We start from the raw sequence: 22447 nt of genomic DNA, 5'->3' as shown, positions 1-22447 counted from the left end.
CCCCTCGTCACCTCTCACTCTCACGGAGGGTGCGTGGAGAACTGAGCGGAGAACTGCGCAGAGCAGCTGAGGCGCTCTGGGCGGGGCCCCCTGCGCAAGGCGGGGCCCCATGCAGCCTGCGTGATTGGCCTGTAGGGAGGGGCGACCCTGTGTGTGTGTGAGGAAGTCCGCGGATTGGTCCAAACGTAACAGAATATTTAATAGAAAAGCTTTCGTTCGCAGCCATCTTTAATTTGTCTAAGCATTGCCTTGACACCTCCAAAAGGCCACTTCACTGTTGCCAGGGTAACACCTCATAACAGCCAATCGTATTCTAGAACCTTGAGTGATGTCATTGCGCCATTGGCTTTTAAATTCCCTTCGACATTCCAACCAGTTTACAAGTAGGACTAAAACGAATGATTCTTTTCACTCCATACAGACTTGGCGATCGGTCGACACGTACAACACAGCTAGAATTTAGGACCTAAACATACCTTTTTTCCCCATTAAGATTCCAGCATACTGTCTATCTTACGATGTCTTCTTCAGAAAGCATGGCCTCCTGCTCGGATGTATGGGAAACCAATAGCGACTACGATAACATGAGTAAGGCGCTAGAAGCTATCAACGGAAAGTTAAAGTCCTGCCATCTTGAAGTTAACAGTATAAAGAACAAGTTCAACAGCTTTCGGTCTTTGGGGGAGAGATATGACAGCATGCAGGCAGCGGATCAAACTGCAAGGCAAAGATTAGCTTTCATTCAGAAAGAGGTCAAGTCGCTCAGAGAAAGGATCTTAAATAACAGCGATGTTGAAGTCCGGTTTAAAAAGACCTTGGAGCAAACTGCCTCAATGCACGCTCGATGTGAAAAACTAAGTGTAAAAAGCGTTGCCCTGCAAAAACAGCTGGAGGAAATCGACGTGATGAAAGCACAACAGCAAGCTGAATTAGCGGGGCAAACACAGCTCCAAAAAGAAATTGAAGGGTTGCAGGAAGCTCTTATCAATTCTAATGCTTCGGCGGAAACAAAAAAAACACTAATATGGGTAACAGCGGAAACTCAATTTGAAAATAACGTCCTGAGAAGAGAACTTTTTCAACTTAAGAAAAGACAAACTATTTTCAAGGTCCTGGATGACAAATACAACCAAGCAAAGGCAGAGAAACAGGGGATTTGCCTGCAGAACTATACTTTGCGACAGGACATTGAGAAAATGCACAACGAGCTTGAGAATGAGATCGTAATCCAAGAGATGCTGGACAGAATGAACGCCTCAAAGAAAGAAGAGCGCCGTCAAAATGAGGCCTTACAGAGAGAAAAAGTCCAGCTTGAAAAGAGGCTTCTGCCACTCAAAGGTTTGAAGGAATCATTCAATCTCGCCAACGCTGAGACCGACTCCATCCTCCAGAAAAATGAGGCTTTGAGAGAAAATATCAAAGATTTATGCCAAGAGCTTCAAAAGGAAAACGCCGCACAGGAGAAATTGGACGAAATGAAAAAATCAAAACAAGCCATGTGTCTTCAAAATGCCACCCTGCAACAGGAAGCCTCAACGCTCAAAGAGAAGCTCCAGGTTTTGGAAGATTTAGAAGAGTCTTATCAGGAAGAACTAGTTCAGAAAGAGGCCTTCTCGCAAAAGAATAACCTGTTGCGGAATAGGATTGAGGATTTGACCAAAGCAGTCCAAAATAAACAAGGTTTGCACGAAGACTACGAGGCGATGAGAACATCTATAGATGCCATGAGCAGCGAGAAAGTCACCCTGCAACAACAACTCCAGGATCTTAACAAACAGCAAGAGGGTCTTAAGATCTTGGAGGCCTTGCACAGAGAAGCATCCGACCGTGTGGATGTACTGCAGGGGGGAAATGTATCTTTGCAACAGAGCATCAATGACGTCAACGAGCAGATCAGGATGAGACTACACTTTAAGGGAGAGTTTGAACACCTTGAAGCCTCTGAGGAACCCCTCCAGGCAGAGAAAAGCGCGCTGAGTAAAACTCTCACTGAAGTCCAGGAAAAATGTCTAAGTCAATCTGATTGGCAGCAAAAATACACAATTCAGAAGGGACTGAAGGACACCCTGCAGACAGAGATTGAAAAGGCAGCGGAGGACATCACGTTTTTTCAAGACAAGCTCAGAGCTCAAGATGAGTTTGAAGCTGAGTACAAATCGATGAAGGCATTGAAAAAAGTTGCCTCAAAGCAGAATAACAATCTGCGCAAACATCTGAACGACGTGCAGAAAAAATGCGGAAGCGAACACACTCTGCAGGGGAAGATCAGCGCCGTTCAGGAAGAAACCAGGACTCTCCAAAGCCAGAATCAAGAGCAACAAGATCAGATCAAAACTCTCACAGACATGCTCGGTTTGTACGATTCCCTGAGAGCCGGAAACAGCGCCACGACACAGGAGGGGGAGAACCTTCTGGAAGACCTCCGAAAGATCACAAAGGCAGTGAAGAGGAGAGCCCGGGAGGCAAGGAGACGAGGCGGCACATAACAGCAGATCCTCATCTTTAGCTATTAGTGTCAGGAAAGGGTTAACACCGGGAGCTCCGGGTTTTTCCCGAACTTACAAATTTTCTTAATTTGGTAATGTCAAAAAAATGTACTTTCTTAAGTTGGTAATTATTTTCTTGCATGTAATAGTGTAGTTGCCAGCATAATGAACCCCATTGTGAAAATGTAGAAATGTCCGGTAGGGTCAAGCACATAGAAACTGCCATCTATGCTAACTTGCATATGTTAAAAATGATCACAATTGTCAGTTTGAACAAGAAAGTAGCATTAAAGAATCTTTTTTGGAGGGAGGGGGGATAAAGAAGTAAGAAGGGTGTGAGGAAGATGAACAGGTGGTGTAATTTATCTTCTTCTCAAAGTAGTTAGCAAGTGAGGAAGGAACTGAGGGACGGGGGATCAAGAAGGGGGGAGAATATTGAGTGAATTGTTGTTAATGTTTCCAAACTATGTCATTGTAATGTGTCATTGTGTGATTTGAAAGGCGCTTTGAAATACAATGTATTACTATTATTAATATTAATATCATGTCTAAGACTTTTGTGAAACTTGGCTTAACACATTATTTAAGAAAATAATTTGGAATCACGTGTGAAAAAATAAAAGCAAAAATATATTCCCAACATTTTTTTTCATCATGTTTATGACTCATTTTTGAGAATTGCCTGCACACAGGAAATGAGTCGGTATCACAGATGTGAAAAGTAAACATAAAATACATATTAACATCATAATTCTGTTATTATTTATTTTATTACTACCCGGCATCTAAATGACCCCACATATGATTATTGTAACTACTGTATGTAGAATATCATAATGCACATTTAGTTAAATTAGTTGGTGTCAGTTACAAATAAGAAATACATATAAGCCTGTATGGTATTTTGCCTCATATTTTAGTTTTTTATTAGAGTTTTTTCTTTGATATTTATTGCCAGCTTAAATCTGATTCAGTCTTTACTTGGATGTCAATAGATGACACATCTTTCTTTACATTTTGTCAAGCTACAGAAGTCGCTGTGCTTTTGAACTCCCTAAAAATACGTCTTAACATGTCTCAGTTTTAACCCACATTGTCTGTAGTCTGGTGGGCACCCCTGCGTGATACGTTAAGTACAGGAAGTAATATTCTGAGCTTCATGTACTTTACTTAGTATTTTCCTTTTCTGCCAGTCATCTCCGTGAGGTATATTGCACTATTTTCTGTAATACATGTATCTCACAGCTTTAGTTACTTTGCTGGTTCAGATTAAATTAATGCTGTCAAAATGATCGCGTTAACGGCGGTAATTCATTTTTGGAATTAATTGCGTTAAAATTAGTGCTGTCAAAATTATCACGTTAACGGCGGTAATTAATTTTTTGAATTAATTGCGTTAAAATATTTAACGCATGTAACGCATGCAGAATGGCCCGCCCCATACGTGCCACCAGTGGCAGCGCCAGGGTATGGCTGGGGTAGGCTACACCCATACCAAGAAATGGCTTCGCCCCACCATGAAAAATGATGTTAAAGTAAGCAAAATAAAGTCTGCCAACTCGCGGAGTAAATTGCACAGACAGCAGTTAGTAAGATTGATTTCAGTAGCCACGGTTTTGAAAACTTTTGTCACGTAGTGATCGTCTTCTCAATAGAACATCTTTGATAACGGCGTGGTGTTGTTGCAGGAAGTCCCGACGGAGAATACTCTTGCTGTAGTACAGGGCAGAGCCATATAATAGTAATAATATGGCTCTGGTACAGGGGTGCAACTGGTACGCAGGTTATGTGCGTAATCTGAAATGCGTACCGTCACTTGTGTCACAAAGCGCATTTGCGTACCGACGTACTTGTGAAGCTTTTCCAGAAGGCGGTTAGTAGTGATGTTACGTATTGCGCCGAGGCCTCGGAGCGTGTGTCGAGTAATCCCCGAAGCTTTTTGTGAAGCATGTTTCGAGGCTTGTATCGTTTTGGGCCAGTGACGTCATCGATGACAAACGAAGCCTCGCTGCCTGTCGATACCACGTGACTGCTTCACGAAGCGATTCAGATCGGTTGAACCGTTGAACCACAACGCTCATAATACCCATGGATGTATAATAAGAATCACATTATCCTTCCTGTCCCGGTGACACGATGGAATCACGAGAGACCCTCACTTACATAGGTTGGAACATGTCAATAAGTAGCCTATAAATGGATGCAAGCAAAAATAAATGTAGGAATAAAAACATAAACAAATAAATACAGGAATACATATGTGTCAATGTTTTCAGGAAGATTTAATGTGTGTGCTGTGGCTCAGCTGGAAAGCAGTTGACTCACGACGGCAGGGTCCCTGGTTCAATGACTGCCCAATACGTATTTGTTGTTGTTTATAAAAGCTACAGCTAAATGAGATAATGTAGTTAATAAATGTATTCTTTGATATGGTTTAGCCTTTCTCAGGCTACAACATGGTTACGTTTATGAATATTATTAAGGAATACAAATCCCTCTTTGCAATGTTTACCAGACTCCCTAGGCTTTTCAATCACAATCATTCAACAACTGAGGACACAAATACAGCCGTAAGAAATTGAGTGCACTTTTTTTAGACAAATTGTCTTGGAGTTAAGTTGCATTACTTATTTGAAATAAATTGGCTCAAGGAGCTTTTAACATGACATTTTATTGTTGGAGGTCAGTTCCTCAATTAGGTTAATGTTAGTTCCTGTGTTTTTGTCCAACTAGTTCATCAGATGTTCTACCTCAGTGCTGAGTGGCTGCTCAGACTGTGGGGGTGCATTGGGGGAGAGGGATCACTCTGGAGGAGACCTTAGCTCTCTCCAGTCACCCCACCCCACCATCACTGTAGCCACTTTATTCCCCAGCAGGGAGGAGGGGGTGCCCCAGTACCTGAACATACCACCTCCCCTTTCAGGGTCGCCACTTTTTGCTCCGCAGCATGGCGGAGCCTCAGCTGCCCTCCAGCAGCTGGAAGCAGTGCCATAAGACCTGTAGCCCTCGGGCGTACAAAGCCAGGCGGGCCACCGCGACATCCAAGATGGAATACTGCAAATAAAAAAAAAACACATTTACACAAATCAGAAAACTATTAACGACCATTTAGACCAGTGATTCTTGAGACATGGGGCTGCACCCTCCTAAGGAAACCCCAGTGCCACCCCTGAAATTGAAGATGTTTTTTTTTAAATATAAAGCGCAAAATCACAACTGAAGTACAGCCAGCAAGCACAGCCAGCTACATGAGTGATACTCATGGCCTGTCAGGAGAGGAAGAGGGATGCTCCCTTTATTATAGAGTCGTTATCACATCTTTTTAAAGCTCATTATGACATGCCTTAGTTGAATTCGCGATTCTGATTGCTCAATTCAGAACACGCGACACGTTGTTAATCCAGAACAGACAGACCGCTGTCAAGGATATATTGACCGTTGTTAAGGACGCTCACATCTGCACAAAGAACTCCGATCGATTGAACTGAATACAGTAAAGTTTGGCTTTTCGAACTGACGAGACAAGAGCGACAACAAAACAGCGGAGAAGTAACGGGCAGAAACCTTCCTTTTTACACAGCGGTCCAAATGGACATCAAGCGGAAACACATTCAGTTGCCAGTTACTTTGGCATTAGGGCAGGGATATCTAGATACTTTCCAAGGTTTGACATAATGAATTGTGCTGCTTTTAAACCAAGCAACGATGTTTTCAAATCTGTAATCAAAAAGCTCCACTTTCCTGCCGTTGCTACATATTTCAAACGGTAACAACGGACTATTTTTCTTTGCGGATGTATGGCCATTTAAATAAATACAACTATTTTTTAAATTAATAAAAACATTTTCTAAATCCATAACAGCATTTAAATTAATATTGGAAGTCATATCGTTACTTTGTTGAGAATGTGGCCATGTAATAAGCAGGATAATGTGCAGCGACTTCATGCAGATCTAGATGCCTCCGCTACGCGTCGGGCTCCTGATCTGCCTGTCGGGTGTTCTTTTCCCCATAATGACCGCCTTGCTGCACATTATCCCTACATAAATACTTTCGTCATTTAAATGTTTTACTTACAATGATGAAGAGTTGGCCCTCTCCCCGGAAACACAACTACATTAACATGCCATTATAGCTATTAATTTAAGCTAACTGAACCACGTGATAACAGTTACTAGCTACATAAACTAACGTTAGCTCGTTGGTTTCAGCATGTCAGCCAGTAATTGACATGAGAAAATACTTATTTTCAGTTCACTATAAGCTAAATATAGCAAATATACACTTTTGTGACATTAAATAAGATTATGTTAAGTTTACCGGAGGTTATGCTCTTCCTTCTCCTTCGGAAGGTTTGAAGCCGAAAGAGACTGAAGGGAGGGTCATGTCCGTTTATATAGAATATAATCTGATGAATGTAAAAACAATGAAGCTCAACAGACAGAGTCAGACAGGTTGAAGCTAAACTAACAGCCAATCACATGACGGTATTTTCCTCCAGAACATCGACTCAGCCAATCTGGAGCGGGTGAAATACCGCGAGGCTGTTTTCAATAACTATCAAGATTATTACCATCACTTGTTTGTCTCCTCTGTCCTCAGTGGGTTCCTCGAGGGTTCAGTTATCTGTTAATTGTTGTATTTTGAACACTAGATGGCGCAGTGGGGCAACAGCATATCATTGATGTCCCTGGTACAGGTGTGTGAATTGGGACTGGAAGAACAAACTGTTTTCTGACCATGTCGCCGAGCACAAAATAAAATGGTATTAAAAGCAAAAAACGTCGTCGTCAATGGAAATCACACTCGTCCAACTAATTTACCCAGTTTGGCAAATCCCTCTTGATATGGAGTGGCAATAGTCACCACATTTAGGACAATGAATATATGGCAATCTACCCTTAAAGTGGAGAGCTGTGCAGACATGTGTGCAACATGCAGAGAGCTTAGCCTGAACATGGCTCACAGTATTAAAAAAAATATGTTGTTCACATGATGTACATTAATGTAATGTTATTATGGGGTGGATACCAGTCACTGTCTGTCAGTGGGGGTCCTGGCCTTGTTGATGAAATGAAGTCCATTTATTTAAACAATATGAAGACACTTGAGCTTTTGGCTTAGAATAATAAGCTTTTTCAAACTGCATTATAAATTGGGAAAGCAATATGTCGACAGTTATTAATACTTACCCTTATCTTATCATTGCTTTTATAAAAAACTGCTCTCCTGGAGTGGCTTCTTCTGCTTTCTCCTTAGTTTCTCCTGAGTTCCACTGAACTCCAGCCAGACTCAAAGCATCCTGTGGTGAGTGTTTTACTTTCAGGAAGGATAGAAGTTCTATGTTTACCTGGAAATTGCATTAAATTCCGTTTGACCGTTTTGTAGGTACATTGAAGAATACATGAGACTAAGGAAATAAAGTGATGTGCAGTAGAGCGATATTTATTTACTATGAGGAGGACATGTGCACCCGATGTAATAAAAATAACTGAATTATGCGCCAACATTTTGGTATTTGTGAAATGTCTTACATTAAACCCCGAGGTAAAAGTAGAAGCCCTGGAGCTATGAGCTGCACACGGCTCTGATACAAGGATGTGTTAGAGATCTACAGCCGTGGCCAAACGTTTTGAGAATGACACAAATACACATTTTCACAAAGTCGGCCGTCTCAGTTTTGATGGTGGCAATGTGCATATACTGCAGCATGTTATGAAGAGTGATTAGATGAATAGAAATTTATTTCAACATCCCTCTTTGCTATGAAAATGAACTTAATCCTGAAAAAGGTTCAATTGTTGTGAAGAAGGCTTCAGGGCGCTCAAGAAAGTCCAGCAAGCACCAGGACCGTCTCCTAGTTGATCAGGAGCAGGACCGGAGCACCAGCAGAGCACTGTTTGATCAGGAATAGCAGCCGGTGTGAGAGCATCTGCACACAGTGAGGAGAAGACTTTGGAGGATGGCCTAGTTTCAAGAAGGGGAGCAACGAAGCCCCTTCTCTCCAGGAAAAACACCAGGGACAGATATTCTGCAAAAGGTACAGGGACTGGACAGCTGAGGACTGGGGTAAGGTCATTTTATCTGAATCCCATTTCATCCCATGTGGGAAGTGCAAAAAAAAGCTTGTCCGGAGAACTAAAGTTAACGCTACCATCACTCCTGTCATTCCAACAGTAAAGCATCCTGAAACCATTCATGGGGTTGCCACTGTATTTAAATCTATTTGGCATTGCAGAGACAAAGTAGCAGGAAATCACTCTTAAAAGTTTAGTATTAGTCAAAGACCACATTACTGACGTCTGAAACAGGTTACCTGTGCTTCAGTTTGATCTTTAAGCTAGACATGATAGTGAGATTAAAGGACAATTTCAACCTGATTTTTCAAAAAGAACTCATGCATTTTTTCATTTAAAGGTGGGGTAGGTAAGTTTGAGAAACCCGCTCGAGATCGCCAGATTTTGAAAATACTCAACTGGAGAAAATCTGCCACTTCCTCAGAGCCCCTCCTCCAACACACACGAACCATGACCAATGAGGGCACGAGATAAGTTTGTGCCCCGATGGAAGGCTGACAGGCAGGTAGGCCATCCAATCCGTTTAGCCGGGCCGGCTCAGATGATTGGTTGTACTTTTTACAGTATTACGGCTTCTACAGATGACATTTTTTTATGGATTTTTTGTCAAAGCACTTCAGATATTCTTTGCTATCGGGATGTTAAGAGCATTCCATGGAATATAACAAAAAGTGTATCTCGAGCCGGTTTCTGAAACTTACCTACCCCCCCCCTTAAAACCAAGCCCTCAGAATGTGCTGTGTCTGGAAGTATTTTATCATTTTTAATGTTATGTATTAACTTTTTGAACTAAGCATTGGATGCTTGTTGCACCACAAGTGTTGTGCAACGTATTCATCACAAACTCCAAATGTCCTTCACATGTGTAATACAAGAATATCAATAAAGGGATTCTCAAAATGGTTCCGTGTAAGATGTTTATTTCAACAATTGTTCTGGAGAAAAACCTTTCAGCTGAACAGTTTGTAAGAAATCCTTCACAGAGAACTCAGACTGTACTCATATAGCACTTTGTCCAGTCGCTACGTCCTCCTTCACCGTCTTCCTGCTGCCTTCAACGCACTGCACCTGAGAATACAAAGAAACTACATTTAGTGAAATTCAAACACTTGTTCTGAGGTCATTATCTAAGATCTGATCTCAGTCCCATATCCGCGAGTTTCATCCAACAGTCCTCTTGTTTTAAATTCATCATAGATCAGGAATGTATGAAATGATGCAGACACATCTCCTTACATACCTCACAGCAGGAACATGGAGCCTCTGCATCCCAAGGACATCGGATTAGATCTCATGGGCAGATTGATGCCTGCAGGAAGAGAACAGCATTAAAAGAACTGTGGCTGCGCAGTAAGCATTTCTACATGATGAGGTGAGGATCTGTTGGACAGTTGAGTGGCTGCTGATGGCATAAGAGGCCAGAACAGTCAAAGACCGACCTTTTATCTGGCATGCACTTGGAGAACCCTAGAGCTACAGACAAGCCCCGGTCCTTAGGATAGCATGCTGCGAATAGCTCATTTTATACAAGATATTTTAAATTACCTTGAAGTGAGACATCCTCATGAAGTCACGGCAGCATCAGGATCAGTGCCTCGTGCTCAGCCACCATGGTCGCCTTAAGAAAGATGCAGAAACTGAGTTTAAATGAAACACCTTTTATTTAAAGTGGCTTAGTTGTTAGCAAAAGTGGCTCAGTTATCTAAGTTGTCTCAATCAGATCTAATCAGTGAGGGCAAGTTTGTCATCACAGCCACTTTTAATAGTTGAAATATAACTCAGATGTTCTACCTCAGGCTGTGGGGGTGCATTGGGGGAGGGATCACTCTGGAGGAGACCTTAGCCCTCTCCGGTCACCCTGCTCGGTTCCTGCCCCGCCCTGCCATCACTGTAGCCACTTTATTCCCCAGCAGGGAGGAGGGGGTGCCCCAGTACCTGAACAGGGCATGGGAGATCAGACGAGCTCCAACCTGAAGAAGAAAAGGGCATTGGGCTCAATGACCAACAGAGCTTTGGGGGAGGTACCATGAGGAATGGAATACTCAGGAGGACCATCAGGACCGGAAGTATCAACACAGAGATTCAGGGGATTGACAGATTTGGTAAAAACATCATTGGTCCCAGAGTAATGTATATACAGTGAACACATTGCACTTTAACTCACCACTTCTCAGAGTAAAGCTGGGGCCACCTTGCAGCGCAGGAGTCGATATTCATATAACTCAGAAAGTATCTGCATTTCACTTCTTAATGTTTCACAGACCTGCAGAAAGATGGAGCACAGCAATTAGCACAGAAGACATTTTAAACACATAAAGCTTATGATTTAGTCCCAAATGTCCTTCCCCTTAATTACATTACATTGCATTTAGCTGACGCTTTTATCCAAAGCGACTTACAATAAGTACATTCGACCAGGAAGACACAACCTTGAGGAAAACAGAATCATATAAGAACATCAGGTTTCAAAGAGCCAATCGTTTCAAGTGCTACTCAACTGGCTAAGCCAGTCCTATATTAGTATATAAGTGCTCTGTTAGCAGTTCTTTGTTAGTCATTCTATCGCTCGAAGTGGAGTCGAAAGAGATGAGTTTTCAGTCTGCGCCGGAAGGTGTGTAAGCTTTCTGCGGTCCTGATTTCAATGGGGAGCTCATTCCACCATTTTGGAGCCAGGATAGCAAACCCACGTGTTTTTGCTGATGGGAACTTGGGTCCCCCTCGCAGCGAGGGTGCAGCGAGTCGATTGGCTGATGCAGAGCGTAGTGCACGTGCTGGGGTGTACGGTTTAACCATGTCCTGGATGTAGGAAGGGCCAGATCCATTCGCAGCATGGTACGCAAGTACCAGTGTCTTGAAGTGGATTCTAGCAGTTACCGGAAGCCAGTGGAGGGAGCGGAGGAGCGGCGTGGTGTGGGAACATTTTGGAAGGTTGAAGACCAGACGAGCCGCTGCATTCTGGATGAGCTGCAGAGGTCGGATGGCACATGCAGGTAGACCAGCCAGGAGGGAGTTGCAGTAGTCTAGGCGTGAGGTGACGAGAGCCTGGACCAGAACCTGCGTCGATTTCTGGGTCAGCTGTGGGCGTATCTTCCTGATGTTGAAAAGCGTGTATCTGCAGCAGCGGGTTGTAGCAGCGATGTTTGCAGTAAACGACAGGTTGTTATCTAGGATCACACCCAGATTCCTTGCAGTCTGAGTCGGGGAAACAACAGAGGGGCCGATGTTGATAGTTAGGTCAAGAGAGGGACAATCTTTTCCCGGAAGGAAAAGCACTTCAGTTTTGTCAAGGTTGAGCTTGAGATGATGAGCGGACATCCACTGAGAGATGTCAGCTAAACAAGCAGAGATGCGTGCGACGACCTGGGTCTCTGAGCGGGGAAAGGACAGAATTAATTGGGTGTCGTCAGCGTAGCAGTGGTATGAAAAACCATGCGGGCTAATGATAGATCCGAGCGAGTTTGTGTACAGGGAGAAGAGGAGAGGACCAAGAACAGAGCCCTGAGGGACCCCTGTAGTTAATTGACAAGGGTCGGACTCGGACCCTCTCCAAGTTACCCTGTAGGTGCGGTCTTTGAGGTATGAGGTGAGGAGGGAAAGTGCAGAGCCTGAAACTCCAAGTTCATGGAGAGTGCGAAGGAGGATCTGATGATTCACCGTGTCGAATGCAGCAGACAGGTCCAACAGGATGAGGACAGAGGAGAGGGAGGCTGCTTTAGCAGTGTGCAGTTCCTCAGTGACAGCAATGAGAGCAGTTTCTGTGGAGTGGCCTGCCTTGAAACCAGACTGGTGCGGATCCAGAAGGTTGTTCTGATGGAGATAGCAGGAGAGTTGTTTAAAGACAGCGCGTTCAAGTGTTTTAGACAGGAACGGGAGGAGAGAGACAGGCCTGTAGTTTATAACATCAGACGGGTTGAGAGTGGGTTTCTTCAGGAGAGGGTTTACTCTCGCCTCCTTGAGAGTGTGTGGAAAGTGACCAGAAGTTAGAGAAGTGTTGATGAAATGGGTGAGAAACGGTAGAATATCAGGAGCGATAGTCTGAAGGAGGTTTGAAGGGATAGGGTCCAGAGGACAGGTGGTAGGGCGGGCAGAGGTAATGAGGGTAAGAACCTCACTTGGAGAGAGAGGGGAAAAGGAGGTTAGTGTGCCGGTTGAAGGTGGCTCAGGTGATCCGGCGGTGAGTAGGGGTGAGTCAGAAAAAGAAGAGCGAATGTCGTAAACCTTTTTTTCAAAGTGGTTAACAAAGTCGCTTGACAGAAGGGAGGAGGGGGAAGGGGCTTTGGGGGGGTCCAAGAGGGTGGAGAAGATGGAAAATAGTTTTTTAGGATTGGAATAGGAAGATTGGATCTTATCTTGAAAGAAAGTGCTTTTTGCCTGAGAGATGGAAGCAGAGAAAGAGGAGAGGAGAGCCTGATAGGTTAGGAGGTCGTCACGGTGCTTGGATTTCCACCATTTCCGCTCTGCTGCCCTAAGGACGGTTCTATTAGCACGCAGTGCGTCATTGAGCCAGGGAGCAGGAGGGGACTGACGAGCCTGCCGAGATGTGAGAGGACAGAGAGAGTCCAGAGAGGATGAGAGAGTAGAGAGGAGAGTTTCTGCAGCAGAGTTTGGAGGCAGGAGTTGGAACGAGTCAGAGGAAGGGAGGGCTGAGAGCACCGAGGAGGCAAAGGTAGAGGGGGAGAGGGAACGGAGGTTACGGCGGACAAGTGCAGGATGAGAAGAGATTAGTTTGTTATGTTTGGAAAGGGGTAAAGAGAATGAAATGAAGAAGTGATCGGAGGTGTGGAGCGGGTTTACAGAGAGGTTAGAAGTAGCGCAGTTCCTTGAGAATATGAGATCGAGGACATTGCCAGCTTTATGAGTCGGTGGGGACGGAGACAGTGAGAAAGCAAAGGTGGTTAACAGAGATGTTAGTTTGTCTATCTTCCCCGTCTGGAGGTTGAAGTCTCCGAGAAGTACAGCGGGAGGGCCAGTTTCAGGGATGTGTGAGAGGAGATTATCTAATTCATCCAAGAAGTCCCCCAAGGCTCCTGGTGGACGGTAGAGAACAACAATGGTCAGTTGTATAGGATGGGTCACAGTGACGGCATGGAATTCAAAGGTGGAAGGAGTGAAGTTAGGTAGCTTGAAGAGGGAAAAGCTCCATTTGGGAGAGAGCAGGAGACCAGTGCCGCCTCCTCTGCCAGTGGGTCTGGGTGTATGGGAGAAGGAATATGCTGAGGAGAGAGCTGCCCTTAATGTTGCTGAAACAGTTAATATTTAAACTGATCAGCGACCGTCGGTGGAAGTCTTCTCGGCATCCAGTGGACCGCTCTAAGCTACAGTAGAGCCTGAACGGCTTTGATAGGAGCCTGGTTTATACTATTTAGTCTAGACAGAGATAAAAACATACCTGCTTTCTGTGCAGACATCCAGGGCTGCAGAGCCCAAGTGGTAGAGCTCCTATTTTGGGTGGTTAACTCCATCTAAGGCTAAATACCGGCACGAGACCGATAATCGCCAAGCACCTTATGGGAAAGTTGAAAAGACCTCATCATTGACAGATGAGAAAGTCAGTGCATGCTCTGTGCTGCAAAGGGTAATAATCAGAATACTATAAATAAAATAGGCACGAAACGATGTTTAAGCTCATTTAATTATTTCAAACGGTAAAGCATATTTTGTCAAGAGGACACAATGGACCATCTTAATAAATGTAATTAATTTCAAGCCAGTGTGTTGAATTACCGCAGAAAATCAAAATGCAGAAAGCATATGAAATAAAAGTTACATTGACATGTGGTTCACATGTGTTAGCGTTAAGCTAACCTTAGATATTATACCCTAGCATCATCATATCTTCAGGTGTTTAATTACAAAATAAGGGAGCGCAATGTCTGGTAAAACAAAATCTACATTAACATGCCAGTATAGCTATTAGCTTAATCTAACTGAAACACGTGATAAAAGTTACTAAGCTACATAAGCTAACGTTAGCTCGTTGGTTTCAGCATGTTAGCCAGTCATTGACAAGATAAAATACTCCTTTTCAGTTCACTATAAGCTAAATGTAGCAACTATACACTTTTGTAACATTAAATAAGAATGTTTGTATCTTACCGGAGGTTATGCTCTTCTTTCTCCTTCGGAAGGCTTGAAGCTGACAGCGACTGAAGAGGGTCCCGGTCAGTGGCGAGCCGTGACCTTTATACCTAGGCCCTCTGACCTCTTCCGTCGGAAAAAATAAATAAAGAGTTATTAAGTCACAGTGTATACTTCAGCGGAATATCAAAACGGCCCGGGGTGCAAAACGCATCAATGACAGCGACCCTCTGAAGACCAACCTTGAATGATGGGATAGTAGCCTAAAAGCTTTAGGAATCCAAAGCATAACATAAGTAACCTGCATCAAGATTGAGGCAAAACAAGTGAAATTTGACCTTTTTAGAGGGGTTTAAAAAACTAAACTTTGGCCACATTTGGATACCATCAGTGCCATTTTACCTTTTTTATAAAAGGTACCAGACTGTAAAAAAAGATATTACATTGAATTATCACTATAGGTATTCATTCCATCCAAATACAAGTGTTTAAAATAAATAAATAATGTTTTGTGTGTGTTGGCTTTACATGTTTATCACCCGACTGACACTTAGGAACGATAGGAGTCACATATTCACAGAATGTAGAGCATGTTCTTTGTAGCCCGTTATAGTTGAAATATAACTCAGATGTTCTACCTCAGACGGTGGGGGTGCATTGGGGGAGGGATCACTCTGGAGGAGACCTTAGCCCTCTCCGGTCACCCTGCTCGGTTCCTGCCCCGCCATCACTGTAGCCACTTTATTCCCCAGCAGGGAGGAGGGGGTGCCCCAGTACCTGAACAGGGCATGGGAGATCAGACGAGCTCCAACCTGAAGAAGAAAAGGGCATTAGGCTCAATGACCAACAGAGCTTTGGGGGAGGTACCATGAGGAATGGAATACTCAGGAGGACCATCAGGACCGGAAGTATCAACACAGAGATTCAGGGGATTGACAGATTTGGTAAAAACATCATTGGTCCCAGAGTAATGTATATACAGTGAACACATTGCACTTTAACTCACCACTTCTCAGAGTAAAGCTGGGGCCACCTTGCAGCGCAGGAGTCGATATTCATATAACTCAGAAAGTATCTGCATTTCACTTCTTAATGTTTCACAGACCTGCAGAAAGATGGAGCACAGCAATTAGCACAGAAGACATTTTAAACACATAAAGCTTATGATTTAGTCCCAAATGTCCTTCCCCTTAATGTTGCTGGAACAGTTAATATTTAAACTGATCAGCGACCGTCGGTGGAAGTCTTCTTCTCGGCATCCAGTGGACCGCTCTAAGCTACAGTAGAGCCTGAACGGCTTTGATAGGAGCCTGGTTTATACTATTTAGTCTAGACAGAGATAAAAACATACCTGCTTTCTGTGCAGACATCCATGGTTGCAGAGCCCAAGTGGTAGAGCTCCTATTTTGGGTGGTTAACTCCATCTAAGGCTAAATACCGGCACGAGACCGATAATCGCCAAGCACCTTATGGGAAAGTTGAAAAGACCTGGAGAAGAGTTTTTTTTCAACTCCTGAATGAATCTCGTACTCCTGCAGCCGAGTCGATATTCAGCCAGAGCCACCACGCGAGTGGAGAATCTCTCAATGTTGATCAGATCAATGGGGAGATGTCCATACCTGAATGATAGATTAAGAAAAGGTGTTCCGCAGAGGTTTACTACCATTGCATGAACCGTGTTGTGCAGTAGGTTGAACACAACCAAAGACATTTCACCGAGTCATCGCATTTCTGTTTGTTTCTCCCGACAGGATCCGCAGAGAGGACGGTGTTCCTTCACTACAGGTTTATGAGAGATTCAATGTGCCCCCCTGTGTTAATCACCAAGGACATTTATTAGTCCAGGGTGGGCAAATAGGGGGCATGGTGTGTGTTCAAGTTTTAAATGCATGTGACGTGCACAGATGCCAACGTAGTAAAGATTAAATGAAACCCTGGCATGGCGACTATTGGAAGTCCGTACTTCAACCAAATGGCTCGATCTTCTGCGATCCTGGTCCGTTCTCCTGTAGCAGCTCCACGTCTCCACATTCTAAAACGCGGAGTCCCTCCACCTTGATTTTTTTGTCATGGAAAGAAGCTACAGAACATAAACATACAATTCAGTCATTGTTGCATGGTGTTGCCAGATGTTTAGTAAAATACTAGCCATATAGGGTGCATGAGTAAAACAGTACTTTACTCACCTCTACCTCCGTGAAGGCTGTGGAGTCGAAGGAGAAACCGTGGTTCGGGGCATTTTTGCCAGCAGATGGCTCACCTGAATGAACATCCGTTATGGAACCAGATTGGACTCCCTCCAGAGGCAAACCTGGCTCTGCCCCTCATCCTGCAAAAACAGAACGGGCTACATAAGTAGTGCTTAGTCACAGGTACAATGTGATTTAGGCAGACACTTCCCAGAGCATTTCAATTGCACTGGAGTGATAAAATAAATGTTTTTTGTTGTTTTTTTACAGAGTATAAATCAGTTGTTGGACATCATTTCCACTTTACCCTACCTCCTTTAGTGGCACTGGTAGTTCTGAGCCCATCTGATGTTTTAGAATTGGCTCAATCTAAATGTTGCAGGTAAAGGGGGAACACATAGATATATTATGCACATGTCTCTGGAATTGTAACTTATACCAGGGATGCAAACTCATCAGGTATGGAAAAGGTGACGAGGATCCGAGCCCCCCGACCCCACGGAATATCGGCTTTAAAAAGAGGAATAACAGAGGATTTTAGCAGTCAGAACAACTAAAGCAGCAGTGTTAATAATAACAGAAACGCTAAAGAGTCACATCTAATAGAAATATATAAAAGCATTTATTTTAATTGTGTAGCAGTCAGTTTATAATTTTGGCAGCACTGTTGAGCATTTTGAAAATGTATTTTCAAGCCTCTGTGCAAGGCTGAGTCTTTCTATCTTTATGGCATCTGGTGTAAAGTAACTAGGTTCATAAACTCAACAAGTACTATACTTGGGTACTTTTGAGATACTTGTACTTTATTGAAGTATTTAAATGTTTTGCTACTTTGTTCTTCTACTCCACTACAGTTCAGAGGTACATGGTGTACTTCTACTCCACTACATGTATTTAATACCTTTAGTTACTTTACAGATCTGGATGAATGATGTGAAATATAACCAAGTGTTAAATTAGACTTTAGTTCCACCTGGAGTAAATCCACCAGCTACCCTGCAGTATACAAAGTACTTCAGACTAGCTGCACCTTTACCAGCTTTGAGAACACTTTAATGATCAATCATCATAAAACATATCATATATATTATTCTGAAATGGACCAATCTGCACAACGACTACTTTTACTGTCGCTACTTTAATACTTTTACTTGAGGAACATTTTGAATGCAGTACTTTTACTGTAACATAGTATTCCTACACTCTGGTGCTTCTACTCAAGTACAATATCTATACCACCTCCGTTTATAGCCTATGAAAAAAAAACTATTAGAAAACGAAGGCTAAAGCTAACGTTAGCAGATAGTGACAATGTATGCTAGTTAGCTAGCTCAACAATTCCTTAAATAATATTGCGACAGAAACATTTTACAGTTCACATCACGCTCTGCGCTCCGACAGGGAGCTCTGCTCTGAACACCTGAACGGCCTGTTCTAACAGCTGTTCACCAGCGGTCCAGTCTGTGCCACAGTGACTCCGGCGCACACAGTTAATATTAACGAACGCACCCGTAGGTAATGTAGCTGCTGAAGCTAGACCATCTTCGCGGAGCAGCAGAGCCTTATTATACATCCATGAGCAGAGCCGACAGGCAGGAAGACTCGAGCACACAGCTTCATTATAATATATATTAAAAAAAAGAACACCATGCGTGTCATGATGGCACATAACAGCTCGCGGCCGCAGAATACTCCGGGTCCCAGACCCCAAAAATATTTTTATTGCAGATCTACATGAATCACACAAACGACCTATTTTGGATTCAAAACGGCGAATTTCGCCGAAAGGTGACAAGTTTGCATCCCTGTATACAATGTTTCTTTGGTGTAATAACATGCATGTTTATTTATACACTATATTCTAGTTGAGTATGTAGGCCTCAGTGCTTTGTGTGCAATTACAACTTGACCTTTTGTTTTAGTTTCAGTTTCATGGTAAGTTACATTATATCAATGTTTTCAAATTGTTGATGTACGATTGTTACTGGCTTAAAACATTGTAAATCTGAGTATAACGTACCTCGTTGATGAACCCTTGAACTGTCACCAATTGCTCAATCCCTGTGGTCAGGTCCAGAACTGGCACCAGGGTGGAGGGAGGTGTCAGGAGGGCCTTGCCTTCCTCCTCCAAATGGCCTGGAGCAGGGCACACATGTATATGGCTGTGTTTTTCTGCTGAGCATGGATATGGTATGACCAAATTTGCTCTTGCCATAATTCCTTACGGTGTAAGTTTGGCCCTCGTTCATTTGCTGGAGCAAATATTCAAATAAAACTTCTGTACAGTCTGCCCGTCTGACCGCAGCTGTTCGGTTTCGATAAACCTGTGTGGCCTTGGCACCCTCTCCATCGAACTCCCACCTTTGTACTTTTGTTGTGTCTTTCACCGCCAGAACCTTCACCTTAATTTGTGGGAGCCTTTCATAAGGCTTAGTGGCCGTTCCAAAGGTTTTGGACGGAGACATTCTGAAAAAACCCAACAAGATAATAAGCAACGTATTAATGATTTCATAAAATACCAGAGACACCGTACTATTATTTCATGGCATTTAGGTTGAGATTTTAATTGTTCAATTAAAATATACATATGGGACGTGCATTAAACGCATAGTAAAACTGTTTATCATCCTGATAATCAACTACTCTAGTATAATATTGTAAGCCAACATTCAGGTACGATAGGAGGCGCAGTGCATATTTCACGTTGGCTTATAGCCTGCTATTAAACTTAACAAAGGAAGTCCTTCCGTATCCGGCATGTCTACGCCCACGCAACGAGGAAAGCGCTATGATAGTTATGTTAGGAACGGCTTTCCTCAGTTGTTCAGGGTTACATGGAGGTGGTCAGCACAGGAAATCAGTGGATTGATAGATCATTACAACTGAGGACACAAATACAGCCGTAAGAAATTGAGTGCACTTTTTTAGACAAATTGTCTTGGAGTTAAGTTGCATTACTTATTTGAAATAAATTGGCTCAAGGAGCATTTAACATGACATTTTATTGTTGGAGGTCAGTTCCTCAATTAGTTTAATGTTAGTTCCTGTGTTTTTGTCCAACTAGTTCATCAGATGTTCTACCTCAGTGCTGAGTGGCTGCTCAGACTGTGGGGGTGCATTGGGGGAGAGGGATCACTCTGGAGGAGACCTTAGCCCTCTCCAGTCACCCCACCCCACCATCACTTTATTCCCCAGGAGGGGGTGCCCCAGTACCTGAACATACCACCTCCCCTTTCAGGGTCGCCACTTTTTGCTCCGCAGCATGGCGGAGCCTCAGCTTCCGCGCCAGCAGCTGGAAGCAGCGCCACAAGACCTGTAGCCCTCGGGCGTACAAAGCCAGGCGGGCCACCGCGACATCCAAGATGGAATACTGCAAATAAAAACACATTTACACAAATCAGAAAACTATTATCGACCATTTAGACCAGTGATTCTTGAGACATGGGGCTGCACCCCCTAAGGAAACCCCAGTGCCACCCCTGAAATTGAAGATGTTTTTTTTAAATATAAAGCGCAAAATCACAACTGAAGTACAGCCAGCAAGCACAGCCAGCTACATGAGTGATACTCATGGCCTGTCAGGAGAGGAAGAGGGATGCTCCCTTTATTATAGAGTCGTTATCACATCTTTTTAAAGCTCATTATGACATGCCTTAGTTGAATTCGCGATTCTGATAGCTCAATTCAGAACACGTGACACGTTGTTAATCCAGAACAGACAGACCGCTGTCAAGGATATATTGACCGTTGTTAAGGACGCTCACATCTGCACAAAGAACTCCGGTCGATTGAACTGTATACAGTTTGGCTTTTCGAACTGACGAGACAAGAGCGACAACAAAACAGCGTAGAAGTAACGGGCAGAAACCTTCCTTTTTACGCAGCGGTCCAAATAGACATCAAGAGGCAAAACATATTCAGTTGCCAGTTACTTTGGCATTAGGGCAGGGATATCTAGATACTTTCCAAGGTTTGACATAATGAATTGTGCTGCTTTTAAACCAAGCAACGATGTTTTCAAATCTGTAATCAAAAAGCTCCACTTTCCTGCCGTTGCTACATATTTCAAACGGTAACAACGGACTATTTTTCTTTGCGGATGTATGGCCATTTAAATAAATACAACTATTTTTTAAATTAATAAAAACATTTTCTAAATCCATAACAGCATTTAAATTAATATTGGAAGTCATATCGTTATTTTGTTGAGAATGTGGCCATGTAATAAGCAGGATAATGTGCAGCGACTTCATGCAGATCTAGATCCCTCCGCTACACGTCGGGCTCCTGATCTGCCTGTCCGGTGTTCTTTTCCCCATAATGACCGCCTTGCTGCACATTATCCCTACATAAATACTTTTGTCATTTAAATGTTTTACTTACAATGAAGAGTTGGCCCTCTCCCCGGAAACACAAGTAAATTAACATGCCATTATAGCTATTAATTTAAGATAACTGAACCACGTGATAACAGTTACTAGCTACATAACTAAGCTAATGTTAGCTCGTTGGTTTCAGCATGTCAGCCAGTAATTGACATAACATACTTATTTTCAGTTCACTATAAGCTAAATATAGCAAATATACACTTGTGTGACATTAATAAGATTATGTTAAGTTTACCGGAGGTTATGCTCTTCCTTCTCCTTCGGAAGGTTTGAGGCAGAAAGAGACTGAAGGGAGGGTCCTGTCCGTTTATATAGAATATAATCTGATAAATGTAAAAACAATGAAGCTCAACAGACAGAGTCAGACAGGTTGAAGCTAAACTAACAGCCAATCACATGACGGTATTTTCCTCCAGAACATCGACTCAGCCAATCTGGAGCCGGTGAAATACCACGAGGCTGTTTTCAATAATTTATGGGCTTTAAATGTTTATTACCATCACCTGTTTGTCACCTCTGTCCTCAGTGGGTTCGGTTGTCTGTTATTTGTTGTATTTTGAACACTAGATGGCGCAGTGGGGCAACGGCATATCATTGATGTCCCTGGTACAGGTGTGTGAATTGGGACTGGGAGAACAAACAGTTTTCTGACCGTGTCGCCGAGCACAAAATATACCAAAAAAAATGGTATTAAAAGCAAAAAACGTCGTCGTCAATGGAAATCACACTCGTCCAACTAATTTACCCAGTTTGGCAAATCCCTCTTGATATGGAGTGGCAATAGTCACCACATTTAGGACAATGAATGACAATCTACCCTTAAAGTGGAGAGCTGTGCAGACATGTGTGCAAAATGCAGAGAGCTTAGCCTGAACATGGCTCACAGTATTAAAAAAAGATGTTGTTCACATGATGTGCATTAATGTAATGTTATTATGGGGTGGATACCAGTCGGTGTCAGTGGGGGTCCTGGGCCTTGTTGATGAAAGGAAGTCTAAGTCCTGAGTTCCACTGAACTCCAGCCAGACTCAAAGCATCCTGTGGTGAGTCTGTTTTACTTTCAGGAAGGATAGAAGTTCTATGTTTACCTGGAAATTGCATTAAATTCAGTTTGACCGTTTTGTAGGCACATTGAAGAATACATGAGACGAAAGAAATAAAGTGATGTGCAGTAGAGCGATATTTATTTACAATGAGGAGGACATGTGCACCCGATGTAATAACAATAA

The 22447-nt window shown here is 43.1% G+C and overlaps 2 long non-coding RNA genes and 5 other non-coding genes across 7 annotated transcripts in view; all 7 read right to left on the bottom strand.

Annotated features, from left to right (window-relative positions):
• LOC117455015 (uncharacterized) overlaps positions 1-16254 on the bottom strand; it is a 39638-nt gene extending 23384 nt beyond the window's left edge. The window contains exons 1-3 of the long non-coding RNA XR_004553051.2: positions 15993-16254; positions 15648-15746; positions 15280-15453 (exon numbers count right to left, since the gene is read on the bottom strand). This is a non-coding gene — a long non-coding RNA (uncharacterized lncRNA). The remainder of the gene's footprint in view (positions 1-15279; positions 15454-15647; positions 15747-15992) is intronic.
• On the bottom strand, positions 9467-10883 carry LOC117455013 (uncharacterized). The gene is made up of 5 exons (XR_004553050.2): positions 10728-10883; positions 10355-10533; positions 10109-10181; positions 9804-9872; positions 9467-9631 (listed from the first exon to the last, which is right to left on the bottom strand). It is a non-coding gene; the product is annotated as an uncharacterized lncRNA (long non-coding RNA).
• On the bottom strand, positions 9696-9766 carry LOC117455665 (small nucleolar RNA SNORD99). The gene has a single exon (XR_004553111.1). It is a non-coding gene; the product is annotated as a small nucleolar RNA SNORD99 (small nucleolar RNA).
• Positions 9942-10072, bottom strand: LOC117455706 (small nucleolar RNA SNORA44). The gene has a single exon (XR_004553149.1). It is a non-coding gene; the product is annotated as a small nucleolar RNA SNORA44 (small nucleolar RNA).
• Positions 13782-13915, bottom strand: LOC117455682 (small nucleolar RNA SNORA16B/SNORA16A family). The gene has a single exon (XR_004553127.1). It is a non-coding gene; the product is annotated as a small nucleolar RNA SNORA16B/SNORA16A family (small nucleolar RNA).
• LOC117455681 (small nucleolar RNA SNORA16B/SNORA16A family) lies at positions 15818-15955 on the bottom strand. The gene has a single exon (XR_004553126.1). It is a non-coding gene; the product is annotated as a small nucleolar RNA SNORA16B/SNORA16A family (small nucleolar RNA).
• A 120-nt stretch (positions 16255-16374) lies between the features above and the next one.
• LOC117455663 (small nucleolar RNA SNORA26) lies at positions 16375-16495 on the bottom strand. Its single transcript, XR_004553109.1, has one exon. It is a non-coding gene; the product is annotated as a small nucleolar RNA SNORA26 (small nucleolar RNA).
• Between the last annotated feature and the right edge of the window lie 5952 nt (positions 16496-22447).

This window comes from Pseudochaenichthys georgianus, chromosome 11 (assembly GCF_902827115.2).
Source record: "Pseudochaenichthys georgianus chromosome 11, fPseGeo1.2, whole genome shotgun sequence".
Taxonomy (NCBI): Eukaryota; Metazoa; Chordata; class Actinopteri; order Perciformes; family Channichthyidae; genus Pseudochaenichthys; species Pseudochaenichthys georgianus.
The sequence above is the reverse complement of the archived record's forward strand: the minus strand, read 5'-3'. Positions and strand labels throughout refer to the sequence as shown.